Source organism: Mustela putorius, unplaced genomic scaffold (genome assembly GCF_011764305.1).
Source record: "Mustela putorius furo isolate JIRA1106 unplaced genomic scaffold, ASM1176430v1.1 tig00000129_pilon_pilon_pilon, whole genome shotgun sequence".
Taxonomy (NCBI): Eukaryota; Metazoa; Chordata; class Mammalia; order Carnivora; family Mustelidae; genus Mustela; species Mustela putorius.
The window spans coordinates 3,348,170-3,364,401 of NW_025421290.1; positions in this window are offsets into that span (position 1 = coordinate 3,348,170).

A 16,232-nucleotide genomic window follows, 5' to 3' on the forward strand; every position below is an offset into this window, starting at 1 on the left:
GATTTTATCTATCTGCATGTAATATACAGGGGGAGAGACAGTTGCCTCCTCCTCCCCTTTTGTCTTTGGAGATAGGTTGGGAAGGATCCTAGGTTTCCACTTTAACATTCTAGAATGTAAACATACCCTGCCAAGGTCCTGATAAGCTCTAGTGTCTCTGAATTTTATGACCTAGAGATATTTCCAAGGTCTTGGATCTCATTCTTCCTTGAAATGTAAATATCTAAGGAAATAGAGCACTCATGTTTGTGACCCCTTAAGAGATTAGTTTAAGGGTCAAGACTAGGCTGTAACCATTTGGACTTCTTGGGGGAGATAACAGAAATTTTATTACATTTTTTAAAAGATTTATTTATTTTAAGGAGGGAGAGAGAAAGAGAGAGAATGAGCAGGGTGCAGGGCAGAAGGAAAGGGAGAAAGAGACTCTCAAACAGACTCCCTGCTGAGCATAGAACCTGATGCAGGGCTCCATCTCACAACCCTGAAAGCATGACCTGAACCAAAATCAAGAATGAGATGCTCAATTAACTGAGCCTCCCAGGAGTCCCATTTTACTACATTTTTGATCAGCATAATGAGCTACACAAAAGCCTACAGATCTAATCTGCATAGTATGTAAAGAATAAAATACTTCTAGTGGAAGCATAGGCAAATGTTTTCTATTCATATATATCTCAGTATCTCAATAGGCTACAGCTTTTTACAGAAGCACTGAGAAACCCAGGCAAGATTTGGTTCTACACAGGTTTGAAGCCTAGCTTTACTTTTTCTTTGGACATTGGGCAAGTTTTCTCTGAGCCTCAGTTAGTTCTTATTAAAAAAAGAGAATGATTGTAGCAGTACCTATCTGATAAAGATTAAATATTGATTGTGTTACAGTTTATTATCTAAGCTGTGACAGCTTGACATTGTCTGGGGGCACTATTATTCTTATGCTGGAGGAACATGTATAAGCCAGGAGTGTCCCTGGCACACTAGACATAAGCCATACTAATCGAAATAAGCTATCTCACTAACAGTGTCTGGTATCTGGTAATTACTCAAATTTTTAACTTTTATGGTTTACTTGCTTGCTTTTTAAAAAAAATTTATTAATACTTTGTTACATTGGTTGTTTATTTGAGGTCTTTTTGTCCTGTTCAAGTGAAGTATTTTAAACTCTTTATTGGAATTTAACACCAATTTGAAGTCCTGCTTTTAAAATATCTATGAAATACTGTAGAAATAACTAAATCCCTTGTGTATACAGCAACACATCCTGTTATCATATGAATGCAAGGATGCTTATATTTGTTGAGTACTAGAAATTAGTATTATGCAAAGTATGCCCAGATCTTTCAAAAATAATTTTTAAAAACTTGCTTCCAAATTTGAGTTTGAGTTGCAGAACTGAAACTAAGCTATGTATGACATCCCCATCTATTCTGTAAACATTAGTCAGAGCATCTTTCAGTTGCCCTTGCTTTATGGGTAATCACAAGTCCATGCTAATGCATAATAAAATTGGGCGTAACTTAATTTGGGCTTAACTTCTTCTCATTCTTTTTTATATACGTGGCTGAGAAGTGGGGAAAGTTCCCCTTTCCCATTGGGCATAGATATAACATTTTTAGAAATAAGTTTATGGGTTTTATGGGTCATAGTTATTATTGTACTCTTTCAACTGCTTGTGAAATTCCAATTTAATCAATAGGAAATGAAATTATATTAATTAGGTAAATAAGGAGAACATTTTAAACATCACTTTCTAAACACATAATTGAAATAGCTTCCTCTGTGGGACTCATCTACACATTATCTATTTCTTTATTTTTCAGTATTCTTTGTTTTCTTCTTAGTGTTTGGCATATTTGCAAGCATTTTCTTTATTACAATTGCCACTTATACTGTTCCATTGATAGTTTTTATTGGTAATTGCCTAAATAATCTGTTCTATTGATCTATCAATTCTTACCCAGCACTCATAGCCTCTTTATCATTGCAAATTTATAGCATTTTTATAGACCTGTAGGGTTTTTTTCATTTATTTATTTTCAGCATAACAGTATCATTATTTTTTCACCACAACCAGTGCTCCATGCAATCCGTCCCCTCTATAATACCCATCACCTGGTACCCCGACCTCCCACCCCCCCGCCACTTCAAACCCCTCAGATTGTTTTTCAGAGTCCATAGTCTCTCATGATTCACCTCCCCTTCCAATTTACCCCAACCCCCTTCTCTCTAACTCCCCATGTCCTCCGTGCAGTTTGCTTTCCTCTAAACCTACAAAAACCATCAAAAGCGGCCAAGGCAAGAAAGAAAAACAAAAGTGAACAAATATAAAAACCTCCAGAGAACAAAAGCCTGAAAAAATAGACCTGTAGGTTTTATGAGTGTTAGCAAGTTAGGAAAGTGGACTAAATGAGTAACCATATGCCTTGTTCTCTTCAAACCTATATACACATTAAAACATACAAGTTTTTGAAGGTAGTAAGGGCCTCTAGCTTGTTTCTTTGGTGGTATATTTGCTTTTCTCCAGAACAGTGTTCACACACATACTAGATGTTCAATAAATAGCTGTTGAATGAATGATTGAGTCTTCTTATAAACAGAAGTTCATATAGAAATAAAATACTTCATTTTGAGATATGCAGCTCAATATTTTCACATTTTTTGTCATGTAAGAATTTCATTTATAATCTCTTTATCTCAGTCTAGCCCTAAAAATACTACTGGAAGATGATATTTGTCATCCCTGTAATAGCCTACATAAAGTCCTTATTAAAAAAAATAGAAATATCTTTTTTAAAAAAGCTTTAAAACAAAACTTTCTTGATCGTTTATCCTCATACACCTAATGTTACCTTTAAATCAAAAGACATATCAGGGTTGTGCACAAATGCCTTCTTAGGAGCTTCAATCTCCATGACCACTTCAACACATTCTACTCTCTATTAAAGCATCTTTTTTTCTTTCATTGAGGAATATAAAGTCAAGAACATCTCCATGTTACCAACTCCAATGGTTCTTCTGATCTCATCTTACTCAACGCTGAAGGAATATTTGACACATCTGTGCATTCCTTTGCTTGAAATCTTTTCTTCTCTTACTTTCTGGAACTAATTCATTCTAATTTTGCTTCTGGCTAACTGCTTCTTAATCTCTTTTTTAATCCCCAGTAGCCTCTGAAAGGAATATATAAAGTCTTGCTTGTGGATCCTATTTTCTACTTTAATTTTCCTTCTGTAGGTACTATCACCCATTCCCATGCATTTAAGTGCTAGTTATATGTGAAGTAGTTCAACTTAATATCTTGAGCCTTGAAATCTCCTTCAAAGTACAGACTTGATGCACTCTTGCCTACTTGAACTCCAATCTCTCATCTCACAAATATTTTAAAGTTAATGAGCCCAGGTTGAAACTCTTGAGATTCCTTTCCCTCACCTCCAAAGCTAGACTCTCCCCAAGATTCCATAACTCAATTAATGGAACCATCTCCTATCTAGTATTAAAGTGAAAAACAAATGTGTTTCCTCAAATGCATTTACAAATTCTTACATTCATTTTGCTCCCCGTGGATACCATTGAACTTCAAGCAGCCATCATCTCTTGACCAAGAATTTTTGGTCTCCTCACCTCTATTCTTCTACCTCACCATTGCCATCATTCTTCATTCATTTGTCAGAGTCTACAAATACATTTGTGCCATATTTTGCTTAAACTTATTCCTTCTTTATTATTCAAAATAAATTCTCAATTCCTTGCTTCCATGATCTGAAGTTCCTGTACTTTTCCAATCTCATCTCCTATCACTCTCCCATTTGCTTTGATTTTTTTTTGTACCCAGAAATGTATTAAGCTGTTTAATATTACATCATTTTTCTGAATGACAGGTTTATTCATTCTTCAAATTTCAGTTTAAAATTCACTTCTGTGGAGAAGCAACCACATATCCTCATCATTCTCAGTTTATGGCCCAATATTTACTTCTTTCCTTCAGGTCATCACAACCTATATTTATGTTACAGATATAGTTTTAGTATTGGTGGAATCACATAATATCTAAAATATTTTTCTATTTTTAAAGTTTATTTCCACATTTTATTAATGTACATTAAAAAGAGTTCAAACATTAAACAAATAAAATTCAATGCAGTGTTTGACACAGAAAACACTTGGTCCTTTAAAAAGACATGATTCATTATCTTTAGCTCTGGAAAAGAACATCTTTTCTTTCTGTAGAATTGGTAAGTTTTGCCTTCTAATAATATAAAATATATAATCAGTTTGTGTTTCCATTTTACATTAGCTAAAAAATTCTGAGCTAAAACTGTTTATATCTCTAAATTTTATAACTATGTAATTATTTTATCTTTCTACTTTAAAACATTTCTATGTAATTAAATAAGATCTAGTTGAATGATAACATATCATTTTAATCTATTTTGGCTTGCTAATATATATTTTGTATTGTATATATATCTTCACTTCTGAAAATGAAGAAGAAATTTTACCTTAGGGTTTTGCGTGATTTTTTCTGTGTAGTCTTTGTCATTAGGAATATTTTATTTTATTATTTTTTAAATATTTTATTTACTTATTTGAGAGAGAGAGAGATAGCAGAGAGAAAGACCGAGAGAGAGAAAAGCAGACTCCCCACTGAGCAGAGAGCCCAATGCAGGGCTCAATCCCAGGACCCTGAGATCATGACTTGAGCCAATGGCAGATGATTAACCACCTGAGCCACCCATGTGCTCTATTATGAATATTTTATAAAATGAAAGACATATGTAAGTGAGTTCTTATCTCTTATTTAAGAGCACTTAGACTATATTTTAATTGCTTATTTCCTTTTTATGTATTTCAACCAGGTCTAAAACTAGGTGGCCCTAAAGTGAAATTTTAGAAATTAAAAACATTGCAAGAGAAATGAAAAATTCTTTCAACAGGCTCACATGTAGACTTAAAATGAATAAGAAAAGAATTTGTGAACTTGAAGATAAGCCAATAGAACTTTTTAACTGGAATATAAGAGAAAAAAAAATGAAAGAAAGGGAACATGCAAGAATTGTAGGGCTCTTTCAAAATGTGTAATAGATATATAATCAGAATGTCAGAAAGAAAAAAGATCATAGCAGAAGAAATATTTGAAGTAGTAAAGGTAAAGTGTTTGCAAAATCAATAAAACTGCGAATCTAGGGGGCGCTTGGGTGGCTCAGTGGGTTAAGCTTCTGCCTTCGGCTCAGGTCATGATCTCAGGGTCCTGGGATAGAGTCCCGCATCAGGCTCTCTGCTCAGCAGGGAGCCTGTTTCCTCCTCCTCTCTCTCTCTGCCTGCCTCTCTACCTACTTGTGATCTCTCTCTGTCAAATAAATAAATAAAATCTTAAAAAAAAAAAAAACTGCGAATCTAGGAAGACCATAGAAGACCAAGCAGGGTAAATATCCAAGACCCCACATCCAGGATCATATTTAAACAAAAAAATCTTGCAAGAGGCCAGAAAGGAAAATAAAGGGGGAATATTACCAATAGAAGAACAAGAAGAATACTAACAACAGGCTTCTCATGAGAATGCAAGCAGGGGAACATGAAGTAACATATGTAACAACTTTTTGAAGACAAATTTAGAATTCCATGGCTGGAAAAGTTAAAAATTATCTTTATATGAAACAGATAAATATATATTTTCTCAGATAAACAAAAACAGGAAATTTATGATCAACAAAATTTCCCTGAAAGGAATGTAAAGAGAATTTTTAGGTAGAAGGAAATGATATAGGTTAGAAATCTAGGTCTGTAATAAGAGGAAATACACTGGTGAAGGCATAAATAAAAGAAAAATAAAACCTTGAATTTTCTTTATTCTTTATCTACAAGATAACTGTTTAATATAATGATAGTAACAATTTATTGGGTGATTATAGCATATGGATAAGTGAAAGGAGTGTAAATAATATTACAAGTGATAGTGACAGAAACTGTGAAAGCTCTGTTATAAGGTACCTATATCACACTGAAGTGCTATAATGTTAGTTGAAAGTGGACTTCGATTAGATTAATTAATTAGATAATTAATTAGATTAGAAAAATGTGTGTTGTAAACCATATGAAACCAATTGTTTACAAAAGGCAATTTAATATGATCAAATAGGAGAAAATCGGCACCACTTAAGTACTCCTAAAACCAGAGATAGCAAAAAGAGGAGAAAGAAACAAAAAATTCCCAAAAGAAACAAATAGCAAAGAGTTAGAAATATAATATGTATTAATTAAAATATATATATCATCAATCATTTTAAATGAGAATAATACAAGCACACAAATTGAAAGACAGAGATGATCAAAGTAGACAAAAAAGACCCAATTATATGTTACCTATAAGACACCCAATTTAAATAATAAAACAGAGATAAGTTAAAAGTAAAGGGATGAAGAAAGATATAGTATGTTAATACTAATCAAAAGAAAGTCAGATTAGCTATATTAATTTCAAACAAAGTAGACAACACAGAATATTATCTAGGATAGTCATAAAGGGATCAATTCTCAAAAAAAATAACAACCCTTAATGTGTTAGAATATAATTATGCAAAAAAATATGTGAAGAAAAATTGACAGACCTGAAAGGAGAAATAAGCAAATAAATTATAGCTGGAGATTCCAACATTCTTATCAGTAATTGGTAGATCAAGCAGGAAGAAAATTAGTAAGGATACAGATGGCATTAACAGCATTATCAATTAGTCTGATCTAAATGACATTTATAGAATACTTCATCAAATAAGACCATAGTACGTTTTATTCTTAAGGTTACTTGAAACATTCACCATAATAGACTACATTCTGGGCTATAACACCAGTATACATTTAAAATAATAAAAATTGTAGAGTGACTGTACTGTACAGTAGTACAGTACAGTCGGTAGCTCAGTCGGTTAAGCATCTGACTCTTGATTTCAACTCAGGTTGTGATCTCAGTATTATGAGGTTGAACCCTGCTTGAGGTTCTGTCCCAATGCCCCTGCCCCTCACTCAAACTCTTTCTTTCTCTCTGTATCTGTCTAAAATTTTTTAAAAAGTAAAATCTTAAAAAGAAATAACTGTGCAGAATATGTCCTTAGACCACAATGGAATTAAACTAAAAATCAATTACAATGAGATAGCTGGAAAATCCTCAAATATGTGGAAATTAATAACATACTTCTAAACCACCTATGAATCAAAGAGGGGCTGGCTCTCAAGGGAAATTTGAAAAAAGATTTTGAATGGTATCAATATGAAAATACAACTTATTAAAGTCCCTGTAGTGCAACAAAGCAGTATTTAGAGGGAAATTTATAGCATTAAATGAATATATTAGAAAGAGAAGGATATAAAACAAATAACCCAAACTTTCTTCTTAGGAAACTAGAAAAAGGAGAGAACTTAAAGCGTGAATCATGCAGAAGTAGGAAATAATACCAATTTGAAAAAAAAATTAGTAAAATTTATAGCAGAGACATGAGAACATCAACAAACCCAGTACCAATAGCTGATGTTTGAAAAGATCAATAAAATTCATAGACTTATAGATAGAATAAGAAAAAAAAGAAAGGAGACTCAAATTGCCAATACCATAAATGAAAGAGAAGTCACCACTAGTGATTCCATGGATTAAAAGGATAATAAAGGAATAGAATGGATGCCTTTCTTTCAATTTCTTGAAAGAAACAAAGAATCTAAACTAAACAAAGAAAACATAGATAAATTGCCTTATTATTAGTAAATAGATTGAATCAATAATTAATAACCTTCCAAAAAGGAATGGTCTAGGTCCACATGCTTTCACTTATGTATCTTTCCAACAGTTAACGAAAAAAATATACTGGCTCTCCACAGTCTCTTTCAAACACAGAAGCTAGCAGATCACTTCCTAGCTCATTCTATGAGGTCAGCATTATAACATCAAAACCAGATAAAGACATTGCAAGAAAGGAAAACTATAAAACTATAAATCAGTATCCTGATATTTCATGACCATAGATTCAACAATCCTCAACAAAATATTACCAAATTGAATCCAACAATGTTATAAAAAATTACAACACAAATAAGTGGTTATAATTAAGGGATAATTCCATGTATGCAAATCTGGAATTTTAACATTTGAAAATTTAATCAATGTAATTTGCCATTTACACAGACTAAAGAAGAAAATCATATTGTTATATCAAATGGTAGTGAAAAATAATTTGAGGGGTGCCTTGGTGGCTCAGTTGGTTAAGTTCTGGCTCTAGATAATCAGCTCCGGTCAGGATTTCAGGGTCCTGGAATCAAGCTCTGCCAGTATGCTCTGTGCTCAGCAAGGAGTTTATTCTAGGATTATCTCTCCCTCTATCCCTCTCCTTGCTCATGTGCTGTCTCTCTAAAGCAAATAAATAAATTTTTAAAAAATAATTTGAGGGGTGCTTGGGTCGCTCAGTTGGTAAAGTGGCTGCCTTCGGCTCAGGTCATGATCCTGGGGTCCTGGATTGAGTCCCACATTGGGCTCCCTGCTCAGCGGGGAGTCTGCTTCTCCCTCTGAACCTCTCCCCTCTCATGTTCTCTCACTTTCTCTCAAGTAAAGAAATCAAATAAATAAATTCATAAAAGGTAACATGATTTCATGTTTCAGAAAACCTCTCAGATACTAAGAAAAGAAGAAATTCCTCATTTTGAAAAAGAAAAAGTTAAAAAAAAAACTACAGCTAATATAAAATTTAATGGTGTGGTGAGAGGCTGGCTGCTTTCCCCAAAGATTAAGAACAGGGTCAGCATGACCTCTTCCACCACTCCTATTAAAACCTTTGTTGAAAGTCCTCGCTAGTGCACAAAGATAAGAAAGATAAATAAAATGTATGCAGATTGAAACAGGAGAAATAAAACTCTTTATTCATTGTCTATCTGGAAATATCTAAGTATATAAAAAAAACTCTTGGAACTAATAAGGATAGCCAGATTGAAAGACACAAAGATAATATACAAAAGTCAGTTGCTTTCCTATAGATCAACACTGATGATTATACTTTAAAATTACATTTAAAAAAGCAATACCACTTATAATAGTACCAAAAAAGGAAAAAAGGGAAATACTAAGGTGTAAATCTAACAAAATATGTGCAGGGCCTGGATACCTGAATTGGAAAACTACAAAATACTGATGATAGAAATCAAAGAATATTCAATATATAATACTGATTTTTGAGAAGATTTAATATCATTAATATTGTTAATATTCTTCCCAATTTAATCTATAGATTCAATATAATTCCCATTAAAATCCTATAAAATGATTTTGTAGACAATAACAAACTGATTCTTAAGTCCTTATGGAGGGATACCGGGTGGCTCAGCTCATTAAGCATCTGCCTATAGAGATACAGAAGGGGTCAATGATTGCCAGAGGTTCCAAGTGTATGTGTATGATGGGGGGGTGGGAAGGTGGTTTGGAAAGGTTGTTGAATATGTGAAGGAAAGGGCAGTAAAACCTGATGATGAAGGGAAATGGCAGAAATATTAGATATTCAATTTCTTAGCATTTTGGAAATCTCTACTCTTTAGAATTGGAAATTAATTTGATGTAAGAAACAGATAAAATTAATATAGCATAAAATCTGAGGGTTTTTTGGCTACACACATATATCCAGTGGTCGACTAAATATCTATTTCTGGATGTCTCAAAGCTACCCCTAAAGCAACATTTTCAAAATTGAGCTTGTGATCTTTCTTCTAATTTTATTCTTCTTTAATGTTCCCTATTTCAGAAAATATTTCCATGACCCATCCAATTATTGAAGCCATAAATATGGTAGTCTGTTTCAATACCTTCTCTCACCATACTTTTCCAAAGTTGGGTTAGTTTTGCCTCAAGATATGTGTACTTCAAGACACATATATCTTGAACTGATCTTTTCTCTCCATTTCCATCAATACTCTTCTAATATTTCCTGTATGATCTGCTTTAAGTACTTTTTAAAAAGCCAATCTGCATTTTATCCATTTTAAGCTCTACACTGTGGCCAAAATGATCTTTACAAATTCAAGTCTGTTTATATCACCCCTCTGCATTAAAAATACTCAATGATTTGGTGTCTCTCTTAGTATCAAGTGTTAGGACCTGAACATGCTATGTGAGTGAGTTGACAAAATGCTACATTGCCCAACACAATTCCAGGTTCTATCTGTTACTCTGGAAGTATAATTGTTTTATTCACACCTCTTTTTATACAGAGATGTACATAATTTGGACAATAAATTATATGCTTACCCTGATTGTAAGGTTCTTTATTATCTGGCCTCTCCCTTCCTATGTCTTAAGCCTCATCCTGAAACTTGCTCCTTCTTACCCTCATAGCCCCAATTGTTTTCATTCCTTGGTACCTGCTATTCTCTCCTCCCACAATGTACTTGCTTGTATGCTGTTTGCTATGTCTGAGACTTCACTATCCTGACCTCCCCATCCCTCCTTTTTTTTTTTTCTAACCAATTTCTACTTATTCTTCAGACCACTACTTGATTGTCAAGGGTTCCCTGGACTTCCCAAATGTTTAAATTCCCCTATTATATGATTTAATAGAAACATGTACATTTCCTTTGTCCTATTTATTACCATAGTAACTTTATATTTTGTGTTTGATTATTTTTTTAATATCTGCTTCTCCTATTAGAAACTTACTAGTATATTAATACCATGACAATGCTTAAATAAATTAAATTTCTCAAGCTTTGATATAAAAGCTGAGCAAAAATGAATTATCACCATCATCACACACAACTTAGGTCCCATGGTTCATCATAATAACCAGTTCCTTGCACAATCAATCATTGGCATTCTTGCCTTTTTCTTCCTGTTTTGTAGGTACATGGCAGAAGAGAAGACCAAATACCAATTACTGGGCCTGTAGTGGCACCAGATAATTCTACTCCCTTCTTCCCTTGTCCTTTTAGAGAACTATCTCATATCATATCCTCTGTCTTTGAGTCTTTAACTTATCCTCCACCATTGTTACCCTCAGTTAATCATTTTCCTTCCTGTTCCACCGAGAACTTGCAACTCCCCTAAGTATGTTAACACATATTAGACATCTGCTGATTCTCATGCTCTTATACTCTGTCTTTCCTCCTATTAATATGAATGCTTCTGTGTTTTTATTTAATGCAATATTCTAGTAGTTCACCAGCCTCTAGCCCCATCTCACCTCTGGAAGGCAATCTTTCGCTTTAATCTCCACATCAATTTGTCCTCTCTACAAAAGCATTTTTTTTTTATTAGCAACTAACCATGGTTCAGGTTTTTATGGAAAATATCTTTCTTGATACCTCACACTTCCCTTCAGTTATTGACACATTATTATCTACCACTTTATAGCAAAAACTCCTCTAAAGGGTTGCCTATACTTTCTTTCTCACCAGGTAATTTCAGGCTTTTAAATCCACCATTCTATGGAAAACATACTTCTAAAAATCACTAATGATTTCCATGTTGTTAAATCTAATGGTGATTCTTTTTTTTTTAAGATTGTATTTATTTATTTATTTGAAATAAAGTTGGGAGGAGGGGTGGGGGGTGAGGAAGAGGGATAAGCAGACTTGTTGGTGAGTGCTGAGCCTAATGCAGGGCCAATCTTCTGATCCTGAGAAACTGACCTGAGCCTAAAGCAAGAGAAAGACATCCAACCAACTGAGCCATCCAGTGGCCCTCTAATGGTAGTTTTAATCTTTATTTTACTTGACCTATCAGGAGGAATTAAGAGTCACTCTTTCCTTTTTGAAACATGATCCTCACTTGTATTCTGAGACTCTTACTTCTTTGGCTGTCTCTTCTCAGTCTCCTTTACTGGTTTTCCCCATTCCCCAACCTCCTAATATTTGAGTGACCCAGCACTGAATCCTCCTAACTCTTACATCTCTATATTAACCCTTAGCAATTTCATTTGGTTTCATGGCCTCTGATGCCATCTGTACTCTGATGACTCTTTAATTTATATCTTCATATAGGCACTCTCATCTGAATTTTAAATTCTCATATCCAAAAGCACACATAACAACTCTACTGGAGATTTAATAGTTGTCTCAAAATTAACATGTTCAAAATAGAACTCTCTACTTTTTCCCCAAATCTGTCCCTCCCACAATCTTTCTATTCTTAGTTATTGTCAAATTCATCTTTCTAATTTGTTCATGCTAGCAACATCTTTGATTTCTCTTTATTTTGTACTTAACATCTATTCTAGTTGCAAGTCCTATTGACCCAACTTTCAAGCTTTATCCAGACTTTAAATACTTTACCTCATTTCTACCATTGCAAATGATACAAGCCACTGCATTGTCTAAATGGAAGTTTTGCAATAGATTTTAACTGACTAAAAATGAATTGTCTCCATCATTACACACAACTTAGGTCCCATGGTTCATCATAATAATCACTTCCTTGCACAATCAATAATTGGAATTCCTTGCCCTTTTCTTCCTATTTTGTATGTGCATCTTATTTTTTAAATTTTTCTCTACATAGAATCTAGAGTAGTCCTTTTAAAAACATATCATACTAAAAATATTCTGTTTAAAATCCCCATAACTTCTCATCTCACTCAAAAGAACAACCAATGGCCCCATAATGGCCTATAGAATCCTGCATAATCTATCCTCCCTGTTTCCCTCTGATGGTGCCTTTTATTACTCTCTTCCTTGTTCAAACTGCTCTAGACTCACTAGTCTTCATGATATACCTGAACACACTCAAGTACCCACAACTTGTTTTACTGACCAAGATATTTTTTCCCAGTTTAATAACATCACTTTTCCCTTTCATATACCATTTAAGGTAAGCACTCCTTACCCCTTCCTTCCTGTTTTATGTTTTCCCCAAAACAGTTATTACAACTTGTATGCTATATGTTTGACTTATGCATATATATATCATCTGTTTCCTGCCACCATAAAATTAGGGATTCCCCCCCTCTTTATTTTGTCTTCTTGCTCTGTTCCTCAAACTTAGAAAAGTGATTGACAAATAATAGAACTCAGCATACTGACCAAATGAGTGAATGAATAATTAATTAATTAAACTTATATAGAGGCTTAGGTCCACTATTGATATGGTAGGCTTAATTGGTCTCAACCCATTTCTTGTAGCTGATATAAATTTTCCAAATGTCAGGCATGTGTTTTAACTCAGGCAATTGGAGAGGCAGGTGACTTGATTCCTGGAGGCATAGGAATAGGATCATGCTATTTAAATAGCATTTGTCTCCAGGGGAATGATGAGACCGAGGATAAATTTGGAAGCAAAGACAGAAGGGAGATAGTGTTAGGTGGTGCTGCGTAGTAGGTCACAAAAGGATAAATGCTTAAACTCATTATATAACTGACAAATTGCTTATTTTGCATTGTAGACACAGAATGGAACGTTATTTCATGGAATTATTGGAGATACTTACCCAGGTTTCAGTTTGTGATTTAGAACCTGCCATTTTCTGAAAATGATGTGGGAGTTGAGGAATGGGCTGACACAGATAAAGTTATATGCAGGATCCAGGGAAAAGAGGGGGTGGCTGGTTTGACAAGTACTGTATTTAATGTGCTTAAAACTCTGGCCTTAAACTGTGGGCAGAATGCTGGGCAGGGGGCTTTTAAGTTCTTTTAAGACCTTCATGTCTGATATGTAATAGCTTATCACAAATATGCAAGTCTGAAAGAGCATGATTGTTAAGAGCAATCCAGAAAGGTTTAATTTGGTGAATTTATAATGCTTGCTAGAATAGTTTGCAATGGTATTTTGACTTTATAAATAAAGTATTCTACCATGAATGGGATGTAAGCTATATGCAGAACTTACCATTCAATAAGTAGCTGTATATCACTAGAGCATTTAGGTACTGGTTTAAAAGGTTTATTACTAGTGTGCAATTATTTTAAACATTTCCTAAATATCTGAGTCCTATGAGCCATATATTCTCCCCATAATAGAAGTTAAAAAAAATCAATTGTCATGCCATAAGTATGTTAACTGTAATCACATCTTAAAGTGTGCAGTTAATACTTAGGTTTAAATTTTTTAAAAAAAATATCCCTTTGTTCCATATAAAGGAGATAGAGTAACAGAAATATCGGTGGATGCAGGGACGTATAAGGAATTAGAAGATTATTCCAATAGTCCAGATGAGAGATTAGGGGTACTTATATGGAGATGGAGTTATGGGTACAATTAAATAGCTTTGAGAGATATCAAATAGTAGAACTGATTAGACTTTGTACTGGTTGCCTTAGGCATGGTGAAGACAGCGGGAGGTGTTGTGAATGGCAGTCTTCTGATTTAAGCAATTGAATCAATTCTGGTGCCCTTCACTAAGGAAGGAAACTGATGAGGTCAGCTTTGTGTGTTGTGTTTGAGATTATAAATTCAGTTTTGAGCCTGAGTTTGAGACATTCCATTAGAACTAGAAAATATGTAGCTAGATATAAAAATGTGAAACTCTGAGGTGTTACCTAGACCAAAGATATAAATTTGGAAGTCATCCTGTTTATAGATACAAATTGAAGACAGGGTAGTTAATGTGATGTCTTATAAAAATGACTAGAAATTGACATGGATACAACTGGAGGGTATTATGCTAAGTGAAATAAGTCAATCAGAAACACAATTATATGGTTTCATTCATATGTGGAACATAAGGAATAGTGCAGAGGACAATAGGGGTGTGGGGTGAAAACTGAATGGGAAGATATCAGAGGAGGAGACAATTCATATGAGACTCTTGACTCCAGGACATAAACTGAGGGATGCAGAAAGGGAGGTGACTGGGGGATGGGGTAACTGGGTGATGAGCATTAAAGAGAGCATGTGATATGATAAGTACTAGGTGATATACTCAACTAATGAATCGTTGGACATTATATCAAAAACTAATGATGTACTATAATTTGGCTAATGGAATTTAGATTAAAAAATGATTAGAAAAATACCAGGAAATAATCTAAGGTCCAATACCTAGGACTGGGGTAAACATTTTTTTTTCCCCTATGAAGGGTTATATATATAGTAAATATTTTAGGCTCTCAGGGCTATGTGGTTTCTGCCACAATTATACATCTTAGCACAGTTGTTTTTATTTGACCATAGACAATATATACATGAATGAAACTGGCTTTGTTCCAGTAAAACTTTATTTACAGGGGTGCCTTGGTGAAGCATCTGCCTTTGGCTCATGTTATAATCCTAGGGTCCTGGGATGGAGCACTGCGATGGGCTTCTTGCTCAGCAGGGAGCTTGCTTCTCCCTCTCCTCCCTACTTATTGCCCCCTGCCTTCACAAATAATTGAAATCTTAAAAAAAAAAAAATAAATAAATAACCTTTTATACAAAATCAGAAAGTAAGTTGAATTTGACTCATGAGCCATAGTTTGCTGACCCATGACCTAGAATCCTGAATTTAAATACTGTATCAGGTAAATGAAAATGGATTGGCAAGGCAGAAATAGAAGTGAGAGGTGGTAGAAAAAAATTAATTGAGGGTTGTGTCAGAAAAGTAGATGGAAAAGAGAATTCCAAAAAAAGAAAAAAACTTACGTGTTCAAAAAAATTCCATTGGGGGCCCCTGGGTGGCTCAGTGGGTTAAAGCCTCTGCCTTCGGCTCAGGTCATGATCCCAGGATCCTGGGATCGAGCCCTGCATCCAGCTCTCTGCTCAGTGGGGAGCCTGCTTCCTCCTTTCTCTCTGCCTGCTTCTCTGCCTACTTGTGATCTCTGTCAAATAAATAAATAAAATCTTAAAAAAAAATTCCATTGGATTTAGCCACATGGTAATCATTGATCACCTAGTTAAAACATATTCTAAAGGTGGGAAGGAGAAAAATTGCAGTGGGTTAAAGAAAAGAGAGAAATGGACACTATAAATACAGATAGCTCTTACATGAAATTAGATGTGGAGGATGGAGGTAAAATATACCTGGAAAGGGAAGAGTTTTCGTAAGTGGATATTAAATGGATATAGAATAGAAAACCAGCCATCTCATTTTTGTCATGATCTATATATTCACGTTTGGACCCCCACCCAGTTCAGGCTCCCTACTTTCTTTTGTGCTCACTAGTTTAAACTAGAGACTTTGGCACTTAGTGCTGCAGTATCAGCAGATACTGAGATTGAAGAAAGCTCTGGTTTCCAAGCTCTACCTATTTTCAGGGAGGTAAGGACCATTTTAGGAGTACGCACGCTTCTTTAGGACATGTGTATA